The following is a 19,972-nucleotide window of genomic DNA, read 5'->3' on the forward strand; positions in this document are numbered from 1 at the left end:
TGTGTGCCAGGAGATCAGGGGCACTGCCCCAGCTGGGGTAACAGATGGGACAGAATTCACATTGCTGGCAACATCCTATATTGCAACCCAAGACACTTCCCTAAACAAACAGCAGCAAGAGTCTTATGGCTGTCACATATTTGGTGTGGTGTAGTTTGATATTTCTGTTACATATTTGTTTGTCTCTGTAGTTCCCTGAATCCATGAATTCCATGTAAATATGGAAGTAAAAATGACATAGCAGTCTCATTTCTGTTTAGGAAAAAAAACAAAAACAAAAAACTAACCAAGTGTGAGGCAATCATTATTTTCCCCACAGCTTTGAATTCCTTGTCACAGGAACAAGCAGATGAGATGGGAGGACATATTTCTCTAAATGCTGAGCTGATCCTGAGCTCATTTGTAGCTGCTGTGTAAAACAAGGAGGGAAAAAGGAGGGCAAGAGCTGTTCCCTGGGAGCTGATCTGCATCCAGATCCAGCCAGCCCTGCTCTGCCAGCCAGCCTCGGGATTGGGGAGGGAAGGGGGGGGGATCATTTATTTTTTATTTTGGAAATGGGCAGCATTTGCTGTCGGAGCACGGAAAGCCTGGTTTGAGGTGGTTCCTGGGGAATAACGGGGGGATAATGAGCCAGTCTTTGTGCTGAGTGACTTCCCTGGGTCTGCTGCTCTGTCAGGGCTTAATCTGGGTGTTTTATGAAGTGCAGGCCTCATTTGTTCTGCTTTCAAACACCCCAATCTTCTGTCACTTGGCTCTTTATCAGCGCTCTGTGCCCAGCACCAGTGACCTCTTTTGGGGCTCCAGGGAAGAGCTGCCCCTCACACTTTGCTGATGAGCAGCGATCTGTTTTCCCTGGCTCTGCTTGGTGACAGATTATGGATGTCTTGATTACATGGTTGGGATCTGCAGGACTCCCATCCCAGCTTTTTCCTGCTGCTCCAGCTTTAAATCCCAAAGTCAGGGCTGAAGGGAGGATGGAAAATTCTCCCTTGTGGGTTTCTCTTAGTTGTGGGGTTGGCTGTGTTAGGAGCAGGTTCATCCCACTGGGATTTGAGAATGAGGGGTCTGTGCCTCCTGTCCTTGGCTCAGTCATTTTTTCCTGGGGAAAAAAAAGGCTTAAGGGGGAATCTTGTGGCTCTGCACAACTCCCTGCCAGGAGGGGACACTGGGGGGGTCGGGCTCTGGGAACAGGGACAGGGACAGGAGGAGAGGGAACGGCCTCAGGCTGGGCCAGGGGAGGCTCAGGGGGGATTTTAGGAGGAATTTCCCCATGGAAAGGGAGCTCAGGGGTTGGAAGTGCCCAGGGAGGTTTGGATCCCCATCCCTGGGGTGCCCCAGGAATTCCTGGGGGTGGCACTCAGAGCTCTGGGCTGGGACAAGGTGGGCACTGGGCACAGCTGGGACTTGGTGACCTTGGAGGGATTTCCCAACCTCAGGGATTCCATGAGGTTCAGATTGGACATTTGGGAAAATTTCTTCCCTGAATTTGTTGCCCATCCCTGGCACAGGCACAGGGTGCAGCCCCCATGGCAGGAGGGATTTCAATCCCTGTGGATGTGGCACTTGGGGACAGGGGCAGGGGTGGCCTTGGCAGGGCTGGGGATGGTTGGATGAGCTCAGAGATCTCCAGCCTCAATAATTCCATGATTCCATGGATTTCTGACTGCTGGTTTGGATCCCCATCCCTGGGGGTGTCCCAGGAATTCCTGGGGTGTCACTCAGAGCTCTGGGCTGGGACAGGGTGGGGATCAGCCACAGCTGGGACTTGGTGACCTTGGAGCTCTTTCCCAACCTCAGGGATCCCAGGATTCTGTGAATCTGGGATTGAGAACCACCAGAGAAACAGTGGAGTGTTGATCCTTCCAAATAAGAATGGGGGAAATAACTCCTTTCCGCTTTTTCTGGTGAAAAGTAGGAAATATTTTGTGGCTGAGGAATTCCCACAGCTTCCCACTTCCTCAGGACCTGAGGTGGATCCCATGGGATGTCTCTGCTGACTCCCACATTCTAGGCATATATTGCTTGGGTCACTTTTATTTTCCCTCCTTTTCCTGTTGCCAAACCCCCTCTTTTTTGATGTATTTTTGTTCTGCTTGAGATGCAGAATTTTATTAATTCTGAATGAAGAGACACAACCTGAAAATACTTCCAAGAAGTGGGAGTTCAACAGGTATTTCCAGGAGCTTTTCCTTTCATCTCTCCATGTTTAGAATTCTGCTCCCTTTATTCACATCCTGACAAGTGACAAATTGGAGATGAATGGAGAAAAATTATGGAAAGCTTTGATTATTTTTCCTGTGGGAGGAAAGTTTTTGTTCTCAACGACTTGAGCAGAGTTTCTGTACCGAGGGTGGCATTTAACCAATTGTCATAAAAACCAGTTCTTTTCAGAATTTGGGAATATTTATCCTCGATGCTTCCAGCAGTGATGAACAAGGAAAGATATTTAATGGAACATTTTATTAGGGAATAACTCATGGATTTCACTGTGGATGTGCTGAGTGAGGATATTCCCATTCTTTGGAAGGTTCTCTTTGTCTCACTAGAAGTGGTTAATTAATCTATTTTCAAGGAATTATGGAATATCCTGAGTGGGAAGGGACCCACAAGGATCACAAATCCAACCCCTGGACAGACACCCCAACAATCCCACCCTGTGCAGCCTTGGGAATGTGCCCATTCCCTGGGAAACTGCTCCAGTGTTCCACAGGGCAAATCCCTCCTCGGAATTACTGCTCCAGGTCACATCTGTTGGGTCAAGCTAAAGAAAAATTAAAAGTAAATTCAAATACAAATAATTTTTTAAAATTATTTGATCCCCTCAATTAAGGAGTTTTTTTGTTTTCCTCACCTATCTTTCCTGCTGCATCCCCTTATCCCATCTCAGTGATTTCAGGATCCCAGCCTGGGAGCTCTCCAGGAAAATTGTGGATTTTTGTTCTTGGTCACAGTTTTTCCTTGAGCTGTGGTTTAATATATTTTTGTGTGCTTACCTTAAATCCTAAAACTTCTCTAGAAAAATGAAAATCCTGGAGTGACAGAATGGTTTGGGTTGGAAGGGAATTTCAAACCCATCCCATCCCATTCCACGGGCAGGGATAACTCCCATATCCCAGATTCTCCAAGATGAGTTTTCCTCTGTGTTTACTTCCCCACCATGGGCTAGATGGGAAGTTGGGAAGGAATTCCTGGCTGCCCCTGGGTGCCTGGTAAGGCCAGGCTGGATGGGTTGGAGCAGCCTGGGACAGTGGGAGGTGTCCCTGCCCATCCAGGGGTGGCTCTGGGGGATCTTTGAAATCCCTTCCCGCCCAAACCACTCTGGAATTCTGTTTTATGATCTTCCAGCTGCAATTGTGGATAAATCCATTTCTAAGGAATAAATCAAACCCTGCTGGTGGCAGACAGAGCCCAGTCCAGGGACAATTTACCAGCTCCACTTTTCCAGCTGCAGGAGAGGGTGGGGACATGGAAGTGCCACCAGTTTCCATCGTGTCCCTTCTCAGGTGATCACAACAGGAGGACAGGATCGTTTTCCCTGCTCCCTTTTCCTTCTGTGCTCCATGAAATCCTATTTAAACCCCTTCCCAAACTCACCCATTGGAAATCCTCTTGAAAAATCCAAGATATTTCATGGCTGGCAGAGCTTTGGTGGCCACGTTGGGATCCTCCAGGATTTCCCATTCTGTTCTATTTGCATCGTTCTTCCCTGGCAATAAATCCCAAATAACTCTGGAAAAAGGGCTCATCCTGCAGGAATTAGATTGGGAATGGAACAGAGTTAATTAAGGAGAAAGATGAGGCTGAATGGTGATCTCAGGTGGAGCAGCATAAACGAGTTATTCCCATTTTCCGTCAGGAGAATCCAGCCCTGAGTCCTCTTTCCTTGATTTTTGATTTCTTTGCAGCTGGGAATGGGAAAAGGGATTTTTCTGCCTTGGAAAGGCAATTTGGCAGCTCAGGAATGTGCTGGGTCTACTCTAGAAATATCTGCCTGATGAAATATTTATATGCAAATATTGTATTAATAATTAAATAAAAGCTGTTGCAAGAGAAGGAAGCATTTCCCATCCCAAATGGGATGAATGAGCTGAAAACTCCTGGAATTTTTGGAAAGTCATAGGAGAAACTGTTTGAACAGGTAGGGTGGCCAATCCCTGTGGGAATTCACCAACTTTGTGGAATTGTCTTGTGAGTGGGGATCAGGAGTGTGGCAAAACTCCCAGAGAGTGGAATCTTCCAGATTATCAAATTTTAATTATAAAAACTCATTAAAAAGGGATAACCAAGGAATCTGAGAAATCAAATGGAGCAAATATCTGGATTCTTAAACAAATCTGTTATAAATCTGTGCTTAGGCAGGCTGGAATGATGAAGGAAAGCAGAATTTGCATTTAATATTAATATTATTTACATTCTTTTTTTTCCTCCTTGTGATTGAAGCTTTGAGTGGGAAAAGCTGATTAATATTCAGGACAAATATTACATAACCCAATCCATTCCCAAGCTGGTTCCTTTATCACTTTCTGAATGAATTCTTTCTCCAGAGATAAAAGTTGGGTTTAATTTGGGCTGTTTGTGGTGGGAGAAAGGACAGCCCAAAAACAAGTTTAGAACTGGGTCAATTTTTTTTAAATTCTGAGCCATTTTTTCCTTTTTCTTCCAATGAAGAAATGACCTTAACAACTTGAAAATACCAAAATAATGGTGCTGCCATTGCTTTTATAATTTGGATTTGCTTTCCAAAGTGTTTTTTTTCCCACCCTGGTGGTTTTATCAGAGGAATTTTCACATTCCTGCCCAAAGGATTTTCCCAGGTTAGGGCAGAGGTTGATGCTAAACTGAGCTTAAGGCTTTGGCCTTCCTGTGGGGATATTTATTTATATATATTTTATAAATATTATATATATAAATATATATATACAATAATACATAATATTATAATATGATATTAAAATTAAATATAATTATAATATTACAATATTATATTAATATTATAATTAAAACAATAATTTTATAATATTGTGTATTTATATTAGATTTTATATATATTCATACATATTTTATATGGATTTTATATATAAATACAGAGAGGTTTAGGCACTCCAGATGTTTAATTCCCATTTTGTGATTTTTAACCTATGGATCATTCCCTGCTCCTTAATTACTAATCCAGAAACTTCCCAGAAAACTGTGAACCACCAAAATCTCTGCTCTGATATTGAGGCTGATTTCAGAATAACCCAGAGGCAAGGATGGTTTTGGGTGTGATTTATCCACGTGGAGCAAGGCAGGAAAAAAAAAAAAAATGGAAATCACGGATGGCTGGATCAGGAAAGAGAAATCCCAGGAGCTTTTTGACATTTAGCAAGGTCAAGGGCAGCCTGGGTTTGGTGACCCAGGGAGGTGATGAATATGCAAACCGTGGCACTGTGGAAAATTTAAATGAGAACCAGATAATTTGAATTTTTTCATATTTTATATTAAAATTATTATCATGGACAGGCCTTCCTATCAGAAATTAAAAATAAAAAAAAAAAACCAGAGCACTCCAGAATCTGAATAAACAGAGATGTTAGTGGTGAGGGCAAAATGGAATTATTTATATTGGGGGTTTTTTGGGAGTTGGTTTTGGAGAGGATAATCCTGCATTGTCTGAGGGCAGGAGTGAAGAGTCTTGCAAACAAAAGTGGTTTTGGAAGAAGAAAAAATGAGTGGGAATATTTAAATATTTAACTATTCCATATTTAAAATAGGAAGGACCAGAGCTTTGGTTGCTCCAAACCCCACCCAACCTTGAGCACTTCCAGGGATGGAGCAGCCAGAGCTTCTTCTTCTATTCCCAATTAATAACAGGTTAAAAGATTGGATTTGAAGGGAAAATGGGAATTCCAGCCCAAAAAGGCTGAGGAAAATCCATGAGATTATTCTCTAAACCTTGTGGAATTCTGGGATGTCCAACTCCAGAGTTATCACAGGAAGAAGGTGAACAGCAGGATGAGAATGGGAATGATGTTGTGGTTGGAAAATAAAGGAGTCACAAAAAGCAAGGACAACTCAACACCAGCCAGGGAAAGGTAAATTGGAATAATTAACTTGTCCATGTAGTTCATTTTTAACAGCAGAAGATGCTGAGTAAATATAATTCCTTTCTTGTCCTGTAATACTTAGGAGATTAATTCCCATAATTACACAAAATATGGATTTCAACAGAACTCTGGTTGCAAAGTGCAGCATTAAAAATTAAGATTATTTGGATTGACACAGGACACAAATAATGCTGTCCATGGCTGCTGCTGGAATTTGTCCCAGCTGATTTTTTAGCTCCATAAATCCCTCTCCTGCTGTCTCACTTTCCAATATTCAACTTTGTGCCTGTAATTGCCTCATAAAACAGAGTTGGGAAGGCAGTGCACAGATTTAAAGACAAGCTGCTGCTGCTTTCCCTGTGCTCCCTCCCAAATCCTTTGGATTTTATTCCCAACTCCAGTGTTATAATTCAGACCTGTCCACTGCTGCTGAGGGAGGTTTGCAAATCATTTTTCCTGTGGAGTTCCTGGGAACAGGAAGATTCCTTCCAGCAGGAATGAAATTACAGCTCCTTGTGTCCCATAAAATCAGATTTTCCATGGAGATGGGCCAGAGGAGGTTGGATTGGGTATTGGAGGTCCTGGATGCAGGGAGTGCTGGGAATGATGATCTGTGGGAATTCCCATCTGTGGGAATGAGGATTTTCTTGGAAAGATTTTCTTTGTGTTCCAACCAAGCCTTGAGGAACCACATCAGGAGTGAAATCACTGAAGGCAAGAGAAGTCTTCAGTGGAATCACTGAGGTTGGAAAATCCCTTTGGGATCATCAAATCCAACTGCTCCCAGCACTTCCAAGGCCACCACTGTCCCTGTCCCCAGGTGCCACAGGGCTTGGAAATCCCTGCAAACCTCCCTGGGCACTTCCAAGGCCTGACAAACCTTTCCATGAAGGAATTTTCCCAAATATCCAACCTAAACCTCCCCTGGCATAGCTTGAGGCCGTATCCTCTGATCCTGGAGATTTTATGGGAGCAGATCCCAAATCCCCTCTGGCTGTCCCCTCCTGGCAGGGAGTTGTGCAGAGCCAGAAATTCTCCCTGAGCCTCCTTTGCTCCAGCTGAGCCCCTGCCCAGCTCCCTCAGGAATTCTCCATTCCCTGCCCAGCTCCCTCAGGAATTCTCCATCCCCTTCCCAGCTCCTCAGGAATTCTCCATTCCCTTCCCAGCTCCTCAGGAATTCTCCATTCCCTGCCCAGCTCCCTCAGGAATTCTCCATTCCCTTCCCAGCTCCTCAGGAATTCTCCATTCCCTTCCCAGCTCCTCAGGAATTCTCCATTCCCTGCCCAGCTCCTCAGGAATTCTCCATTCCCTGCCCAGCTCCTCAGGAACTCTCCAGCCCCTTCCCAGCTCTGCTCCCTTCCCTGGACACTCTCCAGCCCCTCCTTGTCCTTCCCATTTCCCAGTTTCCCCCATCTCAGGGGGAATGAAGCAGATGAAGGTTCTCCATCTGTGTCCTTGGCTTGGTGGGACATGGATTGTGATGGTTCAGATCCCCTTTAGGGCCCCCTTGGAAATTTCTCCCCTAAGAGAAAAAATCCTTCCTCAGGATGACTCACATTGGAGAAATATTCACCCCCTGCAGACCCCCTGTTATCTTTTAGAGTTTTTATTGGTCTTTATCTTTCCTAGGTAGTTTGGCACTTCTTTACCTAAAACTTTAAAGTAATTCCATAGTTTTCAATTCACAGTTTTCAATTCCATGGAGCAGCATTCCCTTGGGAATCACTCCAGTCATTGTCCATCATCCATTCCTGACAATTGATCCACATCCCTCACTGCTGGTGTCCACCTTGCTCATCTCCATGAGCAGCTTCTCTGCTGGGAATTCCTGACAGAAAATTCCTTGGCACAGGATTTCCCACACTTCCCTTATGTTCAGATGCTCTCCACAGAATAAAGGGAGATTTCACACCCTCTGTTTGTTATTGGTTTGGCAAACAGAAGCAGGGACACCCTGATTTTTTTGTTAAGAGGAATTGTTATTTCCAGGTACTTCAGACCCTTGATAATAAAATCAAACCATTTGAAATGGGTACAAATCCCTCACAATTGATACAAATACTTACAATTGATCTATATTTCTCAACATTGATCCATATTTCTTACAATTGATACAAATCCCTCACAATTGATCCATATTCCTCACAATTGATCCATATTCCTCACAACTGATCCAAATCCCTCATTTTTTAAGCTCCATTGCAGTTCCAGTGCCCATTAATAGATATTTTTATCATAAAGCCACTTTTCTCCCTGCTCTCATTGGCTATTTCCCTCCAGATGAGACAGTTTATTTGGATTTATTCCATCACTCCAATGGATTATTGGCCCATTTTATTCTCTATCAAGGAACAGACTGATCCTATCTCCATTTTCCAATCTGTGGCAGGGCTGGCTTGCAGAGAGGGACACAAAGAATTCCCATTCCTGGTTAGGCTGACAGGACTTGGGACAGATTTTTCCTCTTAGGAAGGTCTCAGAGGCTGGAGATTCACATTCTGCTATAATTTGTTTTATCAGGATAATTATGATGTGTCTGGGCGACGTGAAATCATTCCGAGAAGTTTTGTGGAGCCTGGTAATTTCTGGAATGATCCATTGGATGTTGGATTTACAAAAGGGAAGCAGAGACATCTCTGCATCCTCTCTGTTGAAATAATCTTGGAATCATGGAATATCCTGAGCTCCCAGGGATCATCCAGCCCAGCTCCTGGCCCTGCCCAGACCCCCCAAAAACCCCACCCAGTCCCTGAGAACGTTGTCCAGACACTCCTGGGGCTCTGGCAGCCTTGGGAATGTCACCATTCCCTGAGGATCCTGCTCCTGTTGGGTTTGGTTGTCCTTTGCAAGCTGAAATCCATGGCTTGGAACCTGGAAGGTGAAATATAAACCCAGGGAATGGCTGAGGTTGGAAAGATCATGGAGTCCAGCAGGACATCCAGCACTGCCAAGGCTTCCAATCTCTGTTGGAACTGGAAAATTACAAAATCCCAGGATGGTTTGGGTCAGAAAGGACCTTAAAGCTCCTCCATGGGCAGGGTGGTTGCAAACCTTCAGGATTCTCCAAATTTCATGGATGCACTGCAAGGCCAGGCTGGATGAGGCCTGGAGCAGCCTGGATCCCTGTCCCAGGGATAAATCCTGGATCACAGCTGATTGCTGTCTCATGGACCTGGGATCTGGCTGATGTGGAAAAGAATCCCAGAATCTGAGAATTACGGAATTCCAGAATCTGAGAATCTCAGAATCCCAGAATCTGAGAATTCCAGAATCCCAGAATCTCAGAATCCCAGAATCCCAGAATCCCAGGATCTCAGAATCCCAGAATCTCAGAATCCCAGAATCCCAGAAACTCAGAATCCCAGAATCCCAGAATCTCAGAATTCCAGAATTCCCAGAATCCCAGAATTCCAGAATTCCAGAATCCCAGAAACTCAGAATCCCAGAATCTCAGAATTCCAGAATTCCCAGAATCCCAGAATTCCAGAATCCCAGAATTCCCAGAATCTCAGAATCCCAGAATCCCAGAATCTCAGAATCCCAGAATCCCAGAATCTCAGAATTCCAGAATTCCCAGAATCCCAGAATTCCAGAATCCCAGAATCCCAGAAACTCAGAATCCCAGAATCTCAGAATTCCAGAATTCCCAGAATCCCAGAATTCCAGAATCCCAGAATCCCAGAATCCCAGAATCCCAGAAACTCAGAATCTCGAATCCCAGAATCCCAGAATCCCAGAATCCCAGAATCCCAGAAACTCAGAATCCCAGAATCCCAGAATTCCAGAATCCCAGAATCCCAGAATCCCAGAATCCCAGAATCCCAGAAACTCAGAATCCCAGAATCCCAGAATCCCAGAATGGTTGGGATTTCAGCCCTGTCAGGGCAGGGACACCTCCCACTATCCCAGGTTGCTCCAAGAAGATTAAGAATGGTGGGAAAACAAGGAAAACCAGGAATTCAGGGTGTCCCAGGATATTTTTCATGTCAATCCCACTGACTGTGTAGAGCTCCCAAACAGATCCAAGGTGAGCCCTGATGGAGTTTGGGGAGGAAATGAAAAGAGAAAAAAAACCATATTCCTTCAATAACCTTGAAAATTCAATTTTGGAGATAAAACAGGGCTTGATAAAATTGGTTGAGGGGGAAGATGAACTCCAACAGGAGAGGGAGAGGAGCAATATCTGTATTTACTGGAAACAAAAAGGCAATTCTGTGTAAAACATTGGGGGGAAAAAGCAGATTTAGAAGCAGTAATATAGAATTTTATAGACTCCTCTGGGAGGAGGAAAACAAGGAAATGTTGGAGTTGATTCCCTTCAGCATGAAATTGCTGGACACAGAAGACAAATCCATCTGCCCCATAAACAGAGGTGATATCCCTCATTTATGCATTTATTTATTTAGTTGTGAGGGTTTTTTATTTAGTTGCAGAAGAAGCTAAATGCAAATCCAGGCTCCAAGATGATGATTCTTGGAATCTTCCAAATGGGATTAAATTACTCCCAGCATCCAGGACCAGGAAAATCTAAGTGGGCTGTTTCTCTGAGTTTTTTTTACATCAGATTTCAGAGCACAGTTTTAATGCTGGGCATTGAGCCACATCTGAAATGTGGAATATCACGGGGTGGTTTTATTTTAGGAGCTGTAATTCCTTTTTTCCCTGTGGCCACACACACACAGGGTTGAACTTTGGGGCACTTTGGGCCAGTTTCATCTTTTTCAGGCAGTTCCCTTTGTGCCCTGCTGCCTGGGAGTGGAGCTCTGGGGTTTGGCCTCATCACTCCCAGCCCCTCTTGGGGTCACCTTTGAATCCTTGAGTGCAAACAAAGGTAAAAAAAAAAAGCCAAAAAAGGTAAAAGAGCCAAGGACACTCGGGCTGGGTCAGGAAAAACTTGATTCCCATTTTTCCAGCTTGGTTAGAGCTGCTCTGTGTCCACACTGGACATGTGAAGAGGTGGTAAGTAGGAGAGCTCATTTATTTTCCTTTCTGCAGGATGCAAGAAATAGAGAAATTAATTGAATTTTGGAGGTTTATATCCCACACAAAGCATTTCAAAGCTGGCTTAGTGGAGAAGCTGTGACTCCTCCATCCCTGGAAGTGTTCCAGGCCAGCTTGGATGGAGTTTGGAGCACCATGGGATGGTGGGAGGTGTCCCTGCCCATGGCAGGGGTGGCACTGGGTGGGCTTTAAATTCCTTCCCTCTAACCCAAACCATTCTGGAATTCTGTGAATTATTGAGAGTAAATCTGATGAGGAGCAGCTGAAGGAGCAGGGAAGGGGCTGGAGAATTCCTGAGGAGCTGGGAAGGGAATGGAGAATTCCTGAGGAGCTGGGCAGGGAATGGAGAATTCCTGAGGAGCTGGGAAGGGAATGGAGAATTCCTGAGGAGCTGGGCAGGGAATGGAGAATTCCTGAGGGAGCTGGGAAGGGAATGGAGAATTCCTGAGGAGCTGGGCAGGGCTCAGCTGCAGCAAAGGAGGCTCAGGGGGAATTTCTGGCTCTGCACAACTCCCTGCCAGGAGGGGACAGCCAGAGGGGATTTGGGATCTGCTCCCATAAAATCTCCAGGATCAGAGGAAATGGCCTCAAGCTGTGCCAGGGGAGGTTTAGGTTGGATATTTGGGAAAATTCCTTCATGGAAAGGTTTGTTGCTTCAGTAGGAGTGTCCAGGCTGTCCCATCATCAGTTCTCTGGGGTTTTTTTGGGTTTTCATTTCCCCTGTTCCAAGCTGTGCTGCAGCTCTCCAGGGCTCACCTCTGCACTGGCAGCAGATTCCAGATTTCAGAATTTCCTCCTGTAAATTTTCATTTTGCCCCTGTCCTGCTGCTCTGAGCTGTTCTCTTCTGGCCCTAATTTTTTTTTCTATTTTCTTTAAACCTGTCCAAAGCTTTTTTTAAATTTTAGAACCTGAGGACAATTTGCCCTCCAGCTCTGAGCTGATCCACAGATCCCAGGCTGAGCCATCTCCAGGGTTTCAACCCCTGACCCCGAATTTTCAAGCCCTGACCTTGGCTGCTTAAAAATAGGGGCAGTTCAATGAATTCCAGTCTCTGAGGTTTGTTCTAAGTCCCAGGCTCTAAAGGAGATGAAAGCCTCATCTGGCCCAAAGGTAGATGCATAATTTAACTTAAAGCCACGACTTCTGCACATAAAACAGGCCCCAAATCTCCCAAGGACAGAGAGAGAAAGAAATTTGGGGTTTTTATTGGTAATTCTCTGCTCTGATCCAACAAAAGCAAACCCCATTTGGTTCTAAAGTGACCTTGTCCACAGAAGAAATAAAATCCAGAGGTGAGAACTGATCTCTGCTTCAAGGCAAATAAAATTTGTTGCAAACACTGTCCAGGAGAGCAGTAAAAATGGGATTTTGGTGCAGTTTGAATCCATACATTTGTTTTATGTGCACATTTCTGTGTTTTCTGCACTCCTCACAACATCTCTTTACCTCCCCTGTCCGAGTAAAAAAACATTTTTTATTTCAAGCCATCGTGCTGAGATCTCCCCCAGGTGCTTCCAGGTGGACTCTGCTCCTCTCCCTGCCAGGTTTTTCCATGTTTGCCCCTGGTTTATTTGGCACTTGAGGCTGTGATGCCCTTTTCCATCACTTTTTGGGAGCGTGGGCGTGGTTGGGATGTGGTGACCCCAACGAGGTGACCCCAGCTCTGGGGGTGAAGCTGTGCTGGCAGTGGGTGGCACTGGTGGCATCTGCAGGAGGGACTGGGCTCTTATCCCAGGAAAGCAGGGGCAGGATAAGAGGGAACAGTCTCAATTTGCACCAGGAGAAGTTCAGGTTGGACATTTGGGGGAATTTCTCCATAGAAAGGGAAGTGCTGGAGTCCCATCCCTGGAGGGATTGAAAGCCCTGTGGAGGTGGCACTTGGGGACATGGGGCAGTGGTTGGGCTCCATGTCCTTTGAGGGTTTTTCCAGCCTAAATTATTCTGGGATTCCCTCTGGAATCCAAGGGCTGCAACTTCTTTGTTTTACTCTGGAAAAGTAAAAAACAGAGCAGGGAGCTCAGGGAGGCGTTTCAGAAGTGGGGAGAACATTTAAAATAATAATTTTTGGGGTTGTGTGCAGATGTGACCCATGTCACCCCTGGAGCAGAGTCCCCTGTCAGGAAGAGCCTGGGGCAGCCAGGAACAGAGCCCAGCACTGCCCTGGTGCTGATAAGAGCCTTATCTCGAATTTCCCAGTGCTTTTCTCACCTTTCTTCATTTTCTGTCCTCCCTTCCTGGGTATTTGAGTGTCCTTGGAGGATCCTGTGAGTTTGGGGAGGGGTTGGGATGGAATTCCCAGATTTGCTGTGGCTGCCCCTGGATCCCTGGCAGTGCCCAAGGGTTGGAGCACCAGGGACAGTGGGAGGTGTCCCTGCCATGGCAGGGGTGTCACTGGGTGGGATTTAACCCCATCCCAACCCAAACCAGTCTGGGATTCTGGGATCTTCTCCATTGAAACTCCAGGGCCAGGGTGAGAAGGATCCTGAGATGTCCCTGCCTTGTGTGACACAGGAGCAACAGTGGAGGGACATGGACTTGATCCATTGTTTCCCAGATCCTCACAGGTGAAATCCAGTTTTCTGGGAATGGTTCCAGTGCCAGAGGGAAGGGATGGATGGAATATTGGGAATTGGGAATTCCTGGCTGGGATTGCCAGAACAGCTGTGGCTGCCCCTGGATCCCAAGGCCAGGCTGGACATTGGGACAGTGGGAGATGTCCCTGGGATGGGATGGGATGGGATGGGATAATGGGATGGGATGGGATGGGATGGGATGGGATGGGATGGGATGGGATGGGATGGGATGGGATGGGATGGGATGGGATGGGATGGGATGGGATGATCCCTGATATCCCTTCCATCCCAAACCAGGCTCCATCCTCTTCCCTGCCCTGTTCACATTCAGCCCCACAAATGATGGAATGTTTGTTGCAGGAATGGGTAAAAATGAATGATTTTCCTGCTAAATATTCCAAAGGAATTGGAGGGAGTGGCTCCAGCAATGAGCCAGGATGTCTCCTCTATGGGAGGAGAGTTGGTTCAAATCCCAAATGGAATTCCAGAGTGGATTGGGTTGGAAAGGACCTCAAATCCCACCCAGAGCCCCCCCTGGGTGGGCAGGGACACCTCCCACTGTCCCAGGTGCTCCAAGGCCAGTGTCCAACCCTTGGAGGTTCCAGGGATCCAGGGGCAGCCACAGCTGCTCTGGGAATTCTGTCACCTCAGGGAAGTCTGAAGGAAACATTCCCAGACATTCCAATATTTCAATTAATATTTTATTATATTTCCAATTAACCTTTAAGAATATTCCTGGATCCACCAGGGAGCAAATCCTAAGGGAATCTGGGATGTTCCTGGAATCCAGGAGAGCTCCAGGGTTAAAGGGATCCTTAACTTTTTAGGGATCATTTTTTAACCACAGTGAAAATTCTTCTTCAGAGTAAAATCCTTGGGTTTCTGCATTGAAACAGTTTAATATTGTCAGTGAAATATTGAATATTATTGATTAAATTTAAATCAAAACACTGAATTATTTTCCTTATTTTTCAGATTATTTTTAAGAAATATTTTTTAAACCTAGGTGGGAATGAAGGGGATTTTCTTTGTAAAATCCTCATTTTGACACAAAATCTCTGAATGTTTATTTGATTATCTCTTAGATTAGAATATAGGATTTAATTATAATTAAGCAAAGATGTTTTAATAAACATTTCCTGCTATTCCCACTCTTTCTTTTCATTTTAGGTGACTTTGGATTGGTTTTTTTTTTCCCAGTTTTTAGCTTAACCTACCTTTAAAAATGTAGATGAGAGACATAAAATGATCTTTAAAAATAGATTTTTGAAAGGTCACAATTTTACAACATGTGACAGGATTTTTCCTCCAAGGATTTTGGAAAATATTCCTGAAATATTATGAGGAATTAGCCTAAGAAGGAGAATCAAAGACATTTTTGGTCGAGTTTGGGGGGTTTTTTGAGGTCTGAGAAGAAACTTTCTGTGAAAAACTGGAAGGGTACATTTTGGAAAGTAATTGGATAATAAAATTAATGGAGTGAGGCAGCAATTCTGGTTCTAAAATAATGACACCAGATTCCATGGCCAAGCAGGCCCCATGGGATATTGAGCTTCCCCCAAGGGAGGAGCTCAATTCCCTCATTTCTCCAGGAAGTCTGGAAGGAATGGGAATAAGCAGGGAAGGGAGGATTGGTTTGGGTTGGTCTGGAGGAATGGGATGAGCCAAAACCACCCTGAGATGAAAAAATCCTGCAGGATTTTCTCCCATGTGGGAAACCCTTTGGGATGTGCAAGTCTGTCCCAGGGAGAGCAAGATGTGGGTATGGAAATCTTCCCTCCATCCCTGAATTTCAAAGGAGCTTCCTGGGGTGCTCCAGAGAGAATTCCTTCCCGACTTCTGCAGGCACTTCCAATGGAAATCCCTGGGAACAGGGATGCAGAGGTTTGGGGTTGGATCTGGGGCTGCTGAGGAATTCAGGGTCGTTCATGGCTCCATAAAACCCTTGGAGCCCAAGTGCTGGGAAAAGCAAATCCAGCTCTGCCCTGGCTGTGGGGCTGGCTGGGGATCATGGAATTCCAGATGGGTTGGGTTGGGGGGGATTTAGGGATCATCCAGTGCCACCCCATGGCAGGGACACCTTCCACTGTCCCAGCTGCTCCAATCCCAGTGTGCAGCCTGGCCTTGGGATCCAGGGGCAGCCACAACTGCTCAGGGAATTCCACCCCAGCTGCTCCCCACTCTCCCAAACACTGTCCTGACAGTGCCACATGTCCCAGTTTTATGGCTGATTCCTTTGGCCACCAAATAAATCCCAAAGCAAATCCCAGCTGGCAGATGAGGTGAGGTTAACTCACAGAGCCCAAAGTCCAGGAGCTGCACTCCATGATCCTGGTGGATCCTTTCCAGCTCCTTTGCCATAAATGCTCCCTGCAGGAGGATTTAGAACCTCATGAGCTGCTCTAAGATCCAGACCAGAGGCTCTGATGGTGTCAGATGTGAATTTTATGGCTGATTCCCCGTGGATAATTGAGGAGACCTTAAATCCCATCCTGGATGGGCAGGGACACCTCCCACTGTCCCAAATCCCAAAGTCCAGCCTGGCCTTGGGCACTGCCAGGGATCCAGGGGCAGCCACAGCTGCTCTGGCAATCCCAGCCCAGCCAGGAATTCCCAATTCCCAATATTCCATCCATCCCTGCCCCTGGCAGTGTCCCATTCCCTGTGTCCTGTCCCTCCATCCCTGTCCCCAGCCCCTCTCCAGCTCTCCTGGATCCCTCCAGGCCCTGGAAGGATCTCCCTGGATCCTTCCCATCTCCAGGTGGGCACCCCCAGCATTCCTAACCTGGCTCCATGTTTTTTTAGCTGGAAAATGCTTTAAAATGAGTGCAGAGGTGTTTTTCCCCCCAAGTCACGAGTGGGTCCCTGCTCCTTCAGAGACATTCCTTAATCCTGGAGATGGAAGAGACAAATTTGGGATCCAGGACCTGCCCATGGAGAAGGAGGAACAGCCCAGGGCTCATCCATGGCTCCCATGTGAGCTGTGCAGGATTACAGTGTTGTTCACTGCTGTTCATTGATTTATATTCCAGCCAGGACAACTTTAGTTCCATAAAATCCAAGGAGCAGCAGCAGCAGAGCCCATAAAAGACACTCAGCAGAGCAGACACCTTTAAAAGCTCATGGATTATTCCCATTTCATGGTTTTTTAGCGAAGCTCCTCATTATTCACCTGTTCCCTTCTGGCCCCAGCTGGACAAACCAAGCAAATCATGATTTGCAGGTATGGAGGGAAATGAATGGTGCAGCCTTGACCCAAAGTTTTTCCTTTATCCATTTCTTTTTTCTCTTTGGAATATTTATCCCTTGCAAATGTTGCACGTGCACGAGCACAAATATTGAAGCTCAGGAACCTGGGAGTTGCTGGGTGAGGCTGGATCAGGATTTCCAGAGGATTTAATGCCCTGTCAAGGAGCCAGACCAGGACAGAGGCACCAGCCTGGAAAATCCCAGCAAATTCTGCAGTCAGGGGAGACAACTTGAAGCACAAAATCCAAGTTAGCAAATTCCTGGCAGGGGGAACTGGGATTTTCCATTGTGGATCCTTCTGCAAAGCAGGCACGGACACAGAATGCAGAAGAAAATAAAATTAATAATAATTTTACACTGAAAGATACCATAAAAAACACTCTAACTTAAAATTAGGACCTTGCTGGGGATAAGATGAAAAAATTATGAGAATTTTTAGGGTTCTGACAAGGGATGGAGGGACAGGACGCAGGGAATGGGACACTGCCAGAGGGCAGGGATGGATGGGATGGTGGGAATTGGGAATTCCTGGCTGGGCTGGGATTGCCAGAGCAGCTGTGGCTGCTCCTGGATCCCTGGCAGTGCCCAAGGCCAGGCTGGACACTGGGACAGTGGGAGGTGTCCCTGCCGTGGCACTGGATGGGATTTAAGGTTCCTTCCATCCCCAAACATTCCTGGATTCCATGAAACAGGGAATTTCCTCATTGTGCCAAATACCTGTGCAAGGCAAGGTTTGGAATGCACAATTCCAGGATGGATTTGCACACCTATTTAATTTACTCCCAGAGGTGCAAATGGCTTTTTTTTCCCCTATTTCTGGCCCATGATGGTTTCATTGCACTGGAATAAATCCATCAGCCAAGGTGTAACATCCCTATTCCAAGATTTAGCTGGGAAATTGCTGTTGTTGTTTCACAGGGATCCCAATCCCTGGAACTGGAGCTTCCCAAAGCCCCCAAATCCCATCTTGTCTGGGCTTCTCCTTGTCCTGAGCTCCAGGCTCCATTCAGGCACTTCCACATCCACCTCCAGAGCTAAAAACCAGAACTTTTCAAGGATTCACATCCCTGTGGTGTGAATCCAGCAGTGGCCACAAACCCAGTGGAAAGTGAGCAGAGGCACCACTTTTTATTATTATTTATTTATTATTCCCTTTGCTGGATCTGGGAGAGAAAAACTCATTATTTGTTTAGCTCAAAATGCAAATTGGAGAGGCCAAACCAGCAGGTGAAGCTTCTGCTCGGGGCCACACAGTAGAAACAAATTCCTGGAATTTCCTCTTTAACAAATCCCAAAATAAAAACTGGGATTTGATCCTCACCACGAGGAGCAGTGGTGTGGTTCAAACCAAACAAACATCTCGCTGTCATTTCTCTGGGTAGCTCCAGAACTTTCCTTTTTCCTTTTCCTAATCCTTAAAACATGAATGTACTTAGGCTAAAAAACTTCATTAAACATTAATAGAGAGCCTGATTTAACTCCAGCCCCATTTGCTTCCCAAAGATAATTGTGGAAGAGAATGCACCGTGCTCCCTTGGCAGCTTTGCTGGAGATTTTTCCAAAACTAATAGTGGAATTATGAAAGGAATAAGGAGGGAAAAAAAGTAAATTAAATCAAATTGCCAAAGCCTTGGGGAAGAGCTGATGCAAATGAGTTCAAAGCAGAGAAGTCACAAACAGCTCCAGTTTTTCTTCTGCGCATCTGGGAAGTCACAATCCTATAAAAACAATGGAAAAACCCGATGGAAAAACGAGCTTTTAACTCTGGTTGGGGTTTTTATCAACCCTTCCTTTCCCCATTAAAGTTATTACCTGCAAAAGTGGGATTTGGGAATGAGCAGCCCGAGTTAATTTTCTCTTCCTGTCACTGGGGATCATCAGCCCCTGGATAAATGGGAATTGTGGGGTTTAAAGACTTCTGTGACCTTAAAGGCAGGGGAAAGTTCCATTTACAGGCTGTTTATAAGGGTAAAGGAGCTTGATAAGTAAATAAAGCAGGGGGAGAAGAGAGAAGGGCCTGAATACAAATTCCCGTTAAAATCGTTAAACTGAGGGAGGTGAAATCACTCCCTGGATGAGTTTTGGATGCTCAAACATTCCAAGGATTTATGAGAAAATGATGGAAAAATCAGCCATTAAAGGCTTTGTGACACGGAGCTTCTGGGATATTCCTGTCCCAAAATTCCTGCACTTTCCCTTGGGGATTTCGGATCAGGAGGGTCCAAATCATCCCTGAAATCATTCCCTGGGTTTGGAGAATAATTCCCTGGGTTTGGAGCAGTCAATGGAAGCAGCAAGAAAAACAAAGGAGGGAATGTTATTCCAACCCAGAGATGAGTTTTGGATGTTCAAACGTTCCAAGGATTTATGAGCTAGAGGAGAAAATGATGGAAAAATCAGCCATTAAAGGCTTTGTAACACCTGGGTTAGTCCTGTCTCTAGGACAGGTCCAGAACAAGAACCTGAGTTAATCCTGTCTTTAGGATCAGTCCTAAACAAGAACCTGGGTAAATCCTGTCTCCTATTGCAGGTCCTGAACAAGAACCTTGGTTAGTCCTGTCTTTAGGACAAGTCCTGAACAAAAACCTGTGTTAATCCTGTCTCTAGGATGAGTCCTAAACAAAAACTTGGGTTAGTCCTGTCTCTTAGGACAGATCCTAAACAAGAACCTGGATTGGTATTGTCTCTTAGGACAGGTCCTACACAAGAACCTGGGTTAATCCTGTCTCTAGGACAGGTCCTAAACAAAAACCTGGACTGGTGTTTCTCTTAGGACATGTCCTAAACAAGAATGTGCGTTAGTCTTGTCTCTAGGATATGTCCTAAACAAGAACCTAGACTAATCCTGTATTTAGGATGGGTCCTAAAAAAGAACCTGGGTTAATCTTGCCTCTAGGACAGGCCCAGACCCAGACCCTGGGTTAATCCCGTCCCTATGACACCCCAGCCCCAGGCCCTGGGTTAATTCCATCCCTATGACAGGCCCAGAACAAGAACCTTGGTTAGTCCTGTCTCTAGGACCGTTCCTGAAGCAGACCCTGGGTTAATCTTGTCCCTACGAC

At 45.6% G+C, this 19,972-nt stretch overlaps 1 protein-coding gene across 1 annotated transcript in view; it reads left to right on the forward strand.

Annotated features, from left to right (window-relative positions):
• The window catches only part of MDGA2 (MAM domain containing glycosylphosphatidylinositol anchor 2), a 190,801-nt gene that overhangs the window by 124,325 nt on the left and 46,504 nt on the right, over positions 1-19,972 (forward strand). The gene's annotated exons all lie outside the window — the stretch shown is intronic.

This window comes from Oenanthe melanoleuca, chromosome 5 (assembly GCF_029582105.1).
Source record: "Oenanthe melanoleuca isolate GR-GAL-2019-014 chromosome 5, OMel1.0, whole genome shotgun sequence".
Classification (NCBI taxonomy): domain Eukaryota; kingdom Metazoa; phylum Chordata; class Aves; order Passeriformes; family Muscicapidae; genus Oenanthe; species Oenanthe melanoleuca.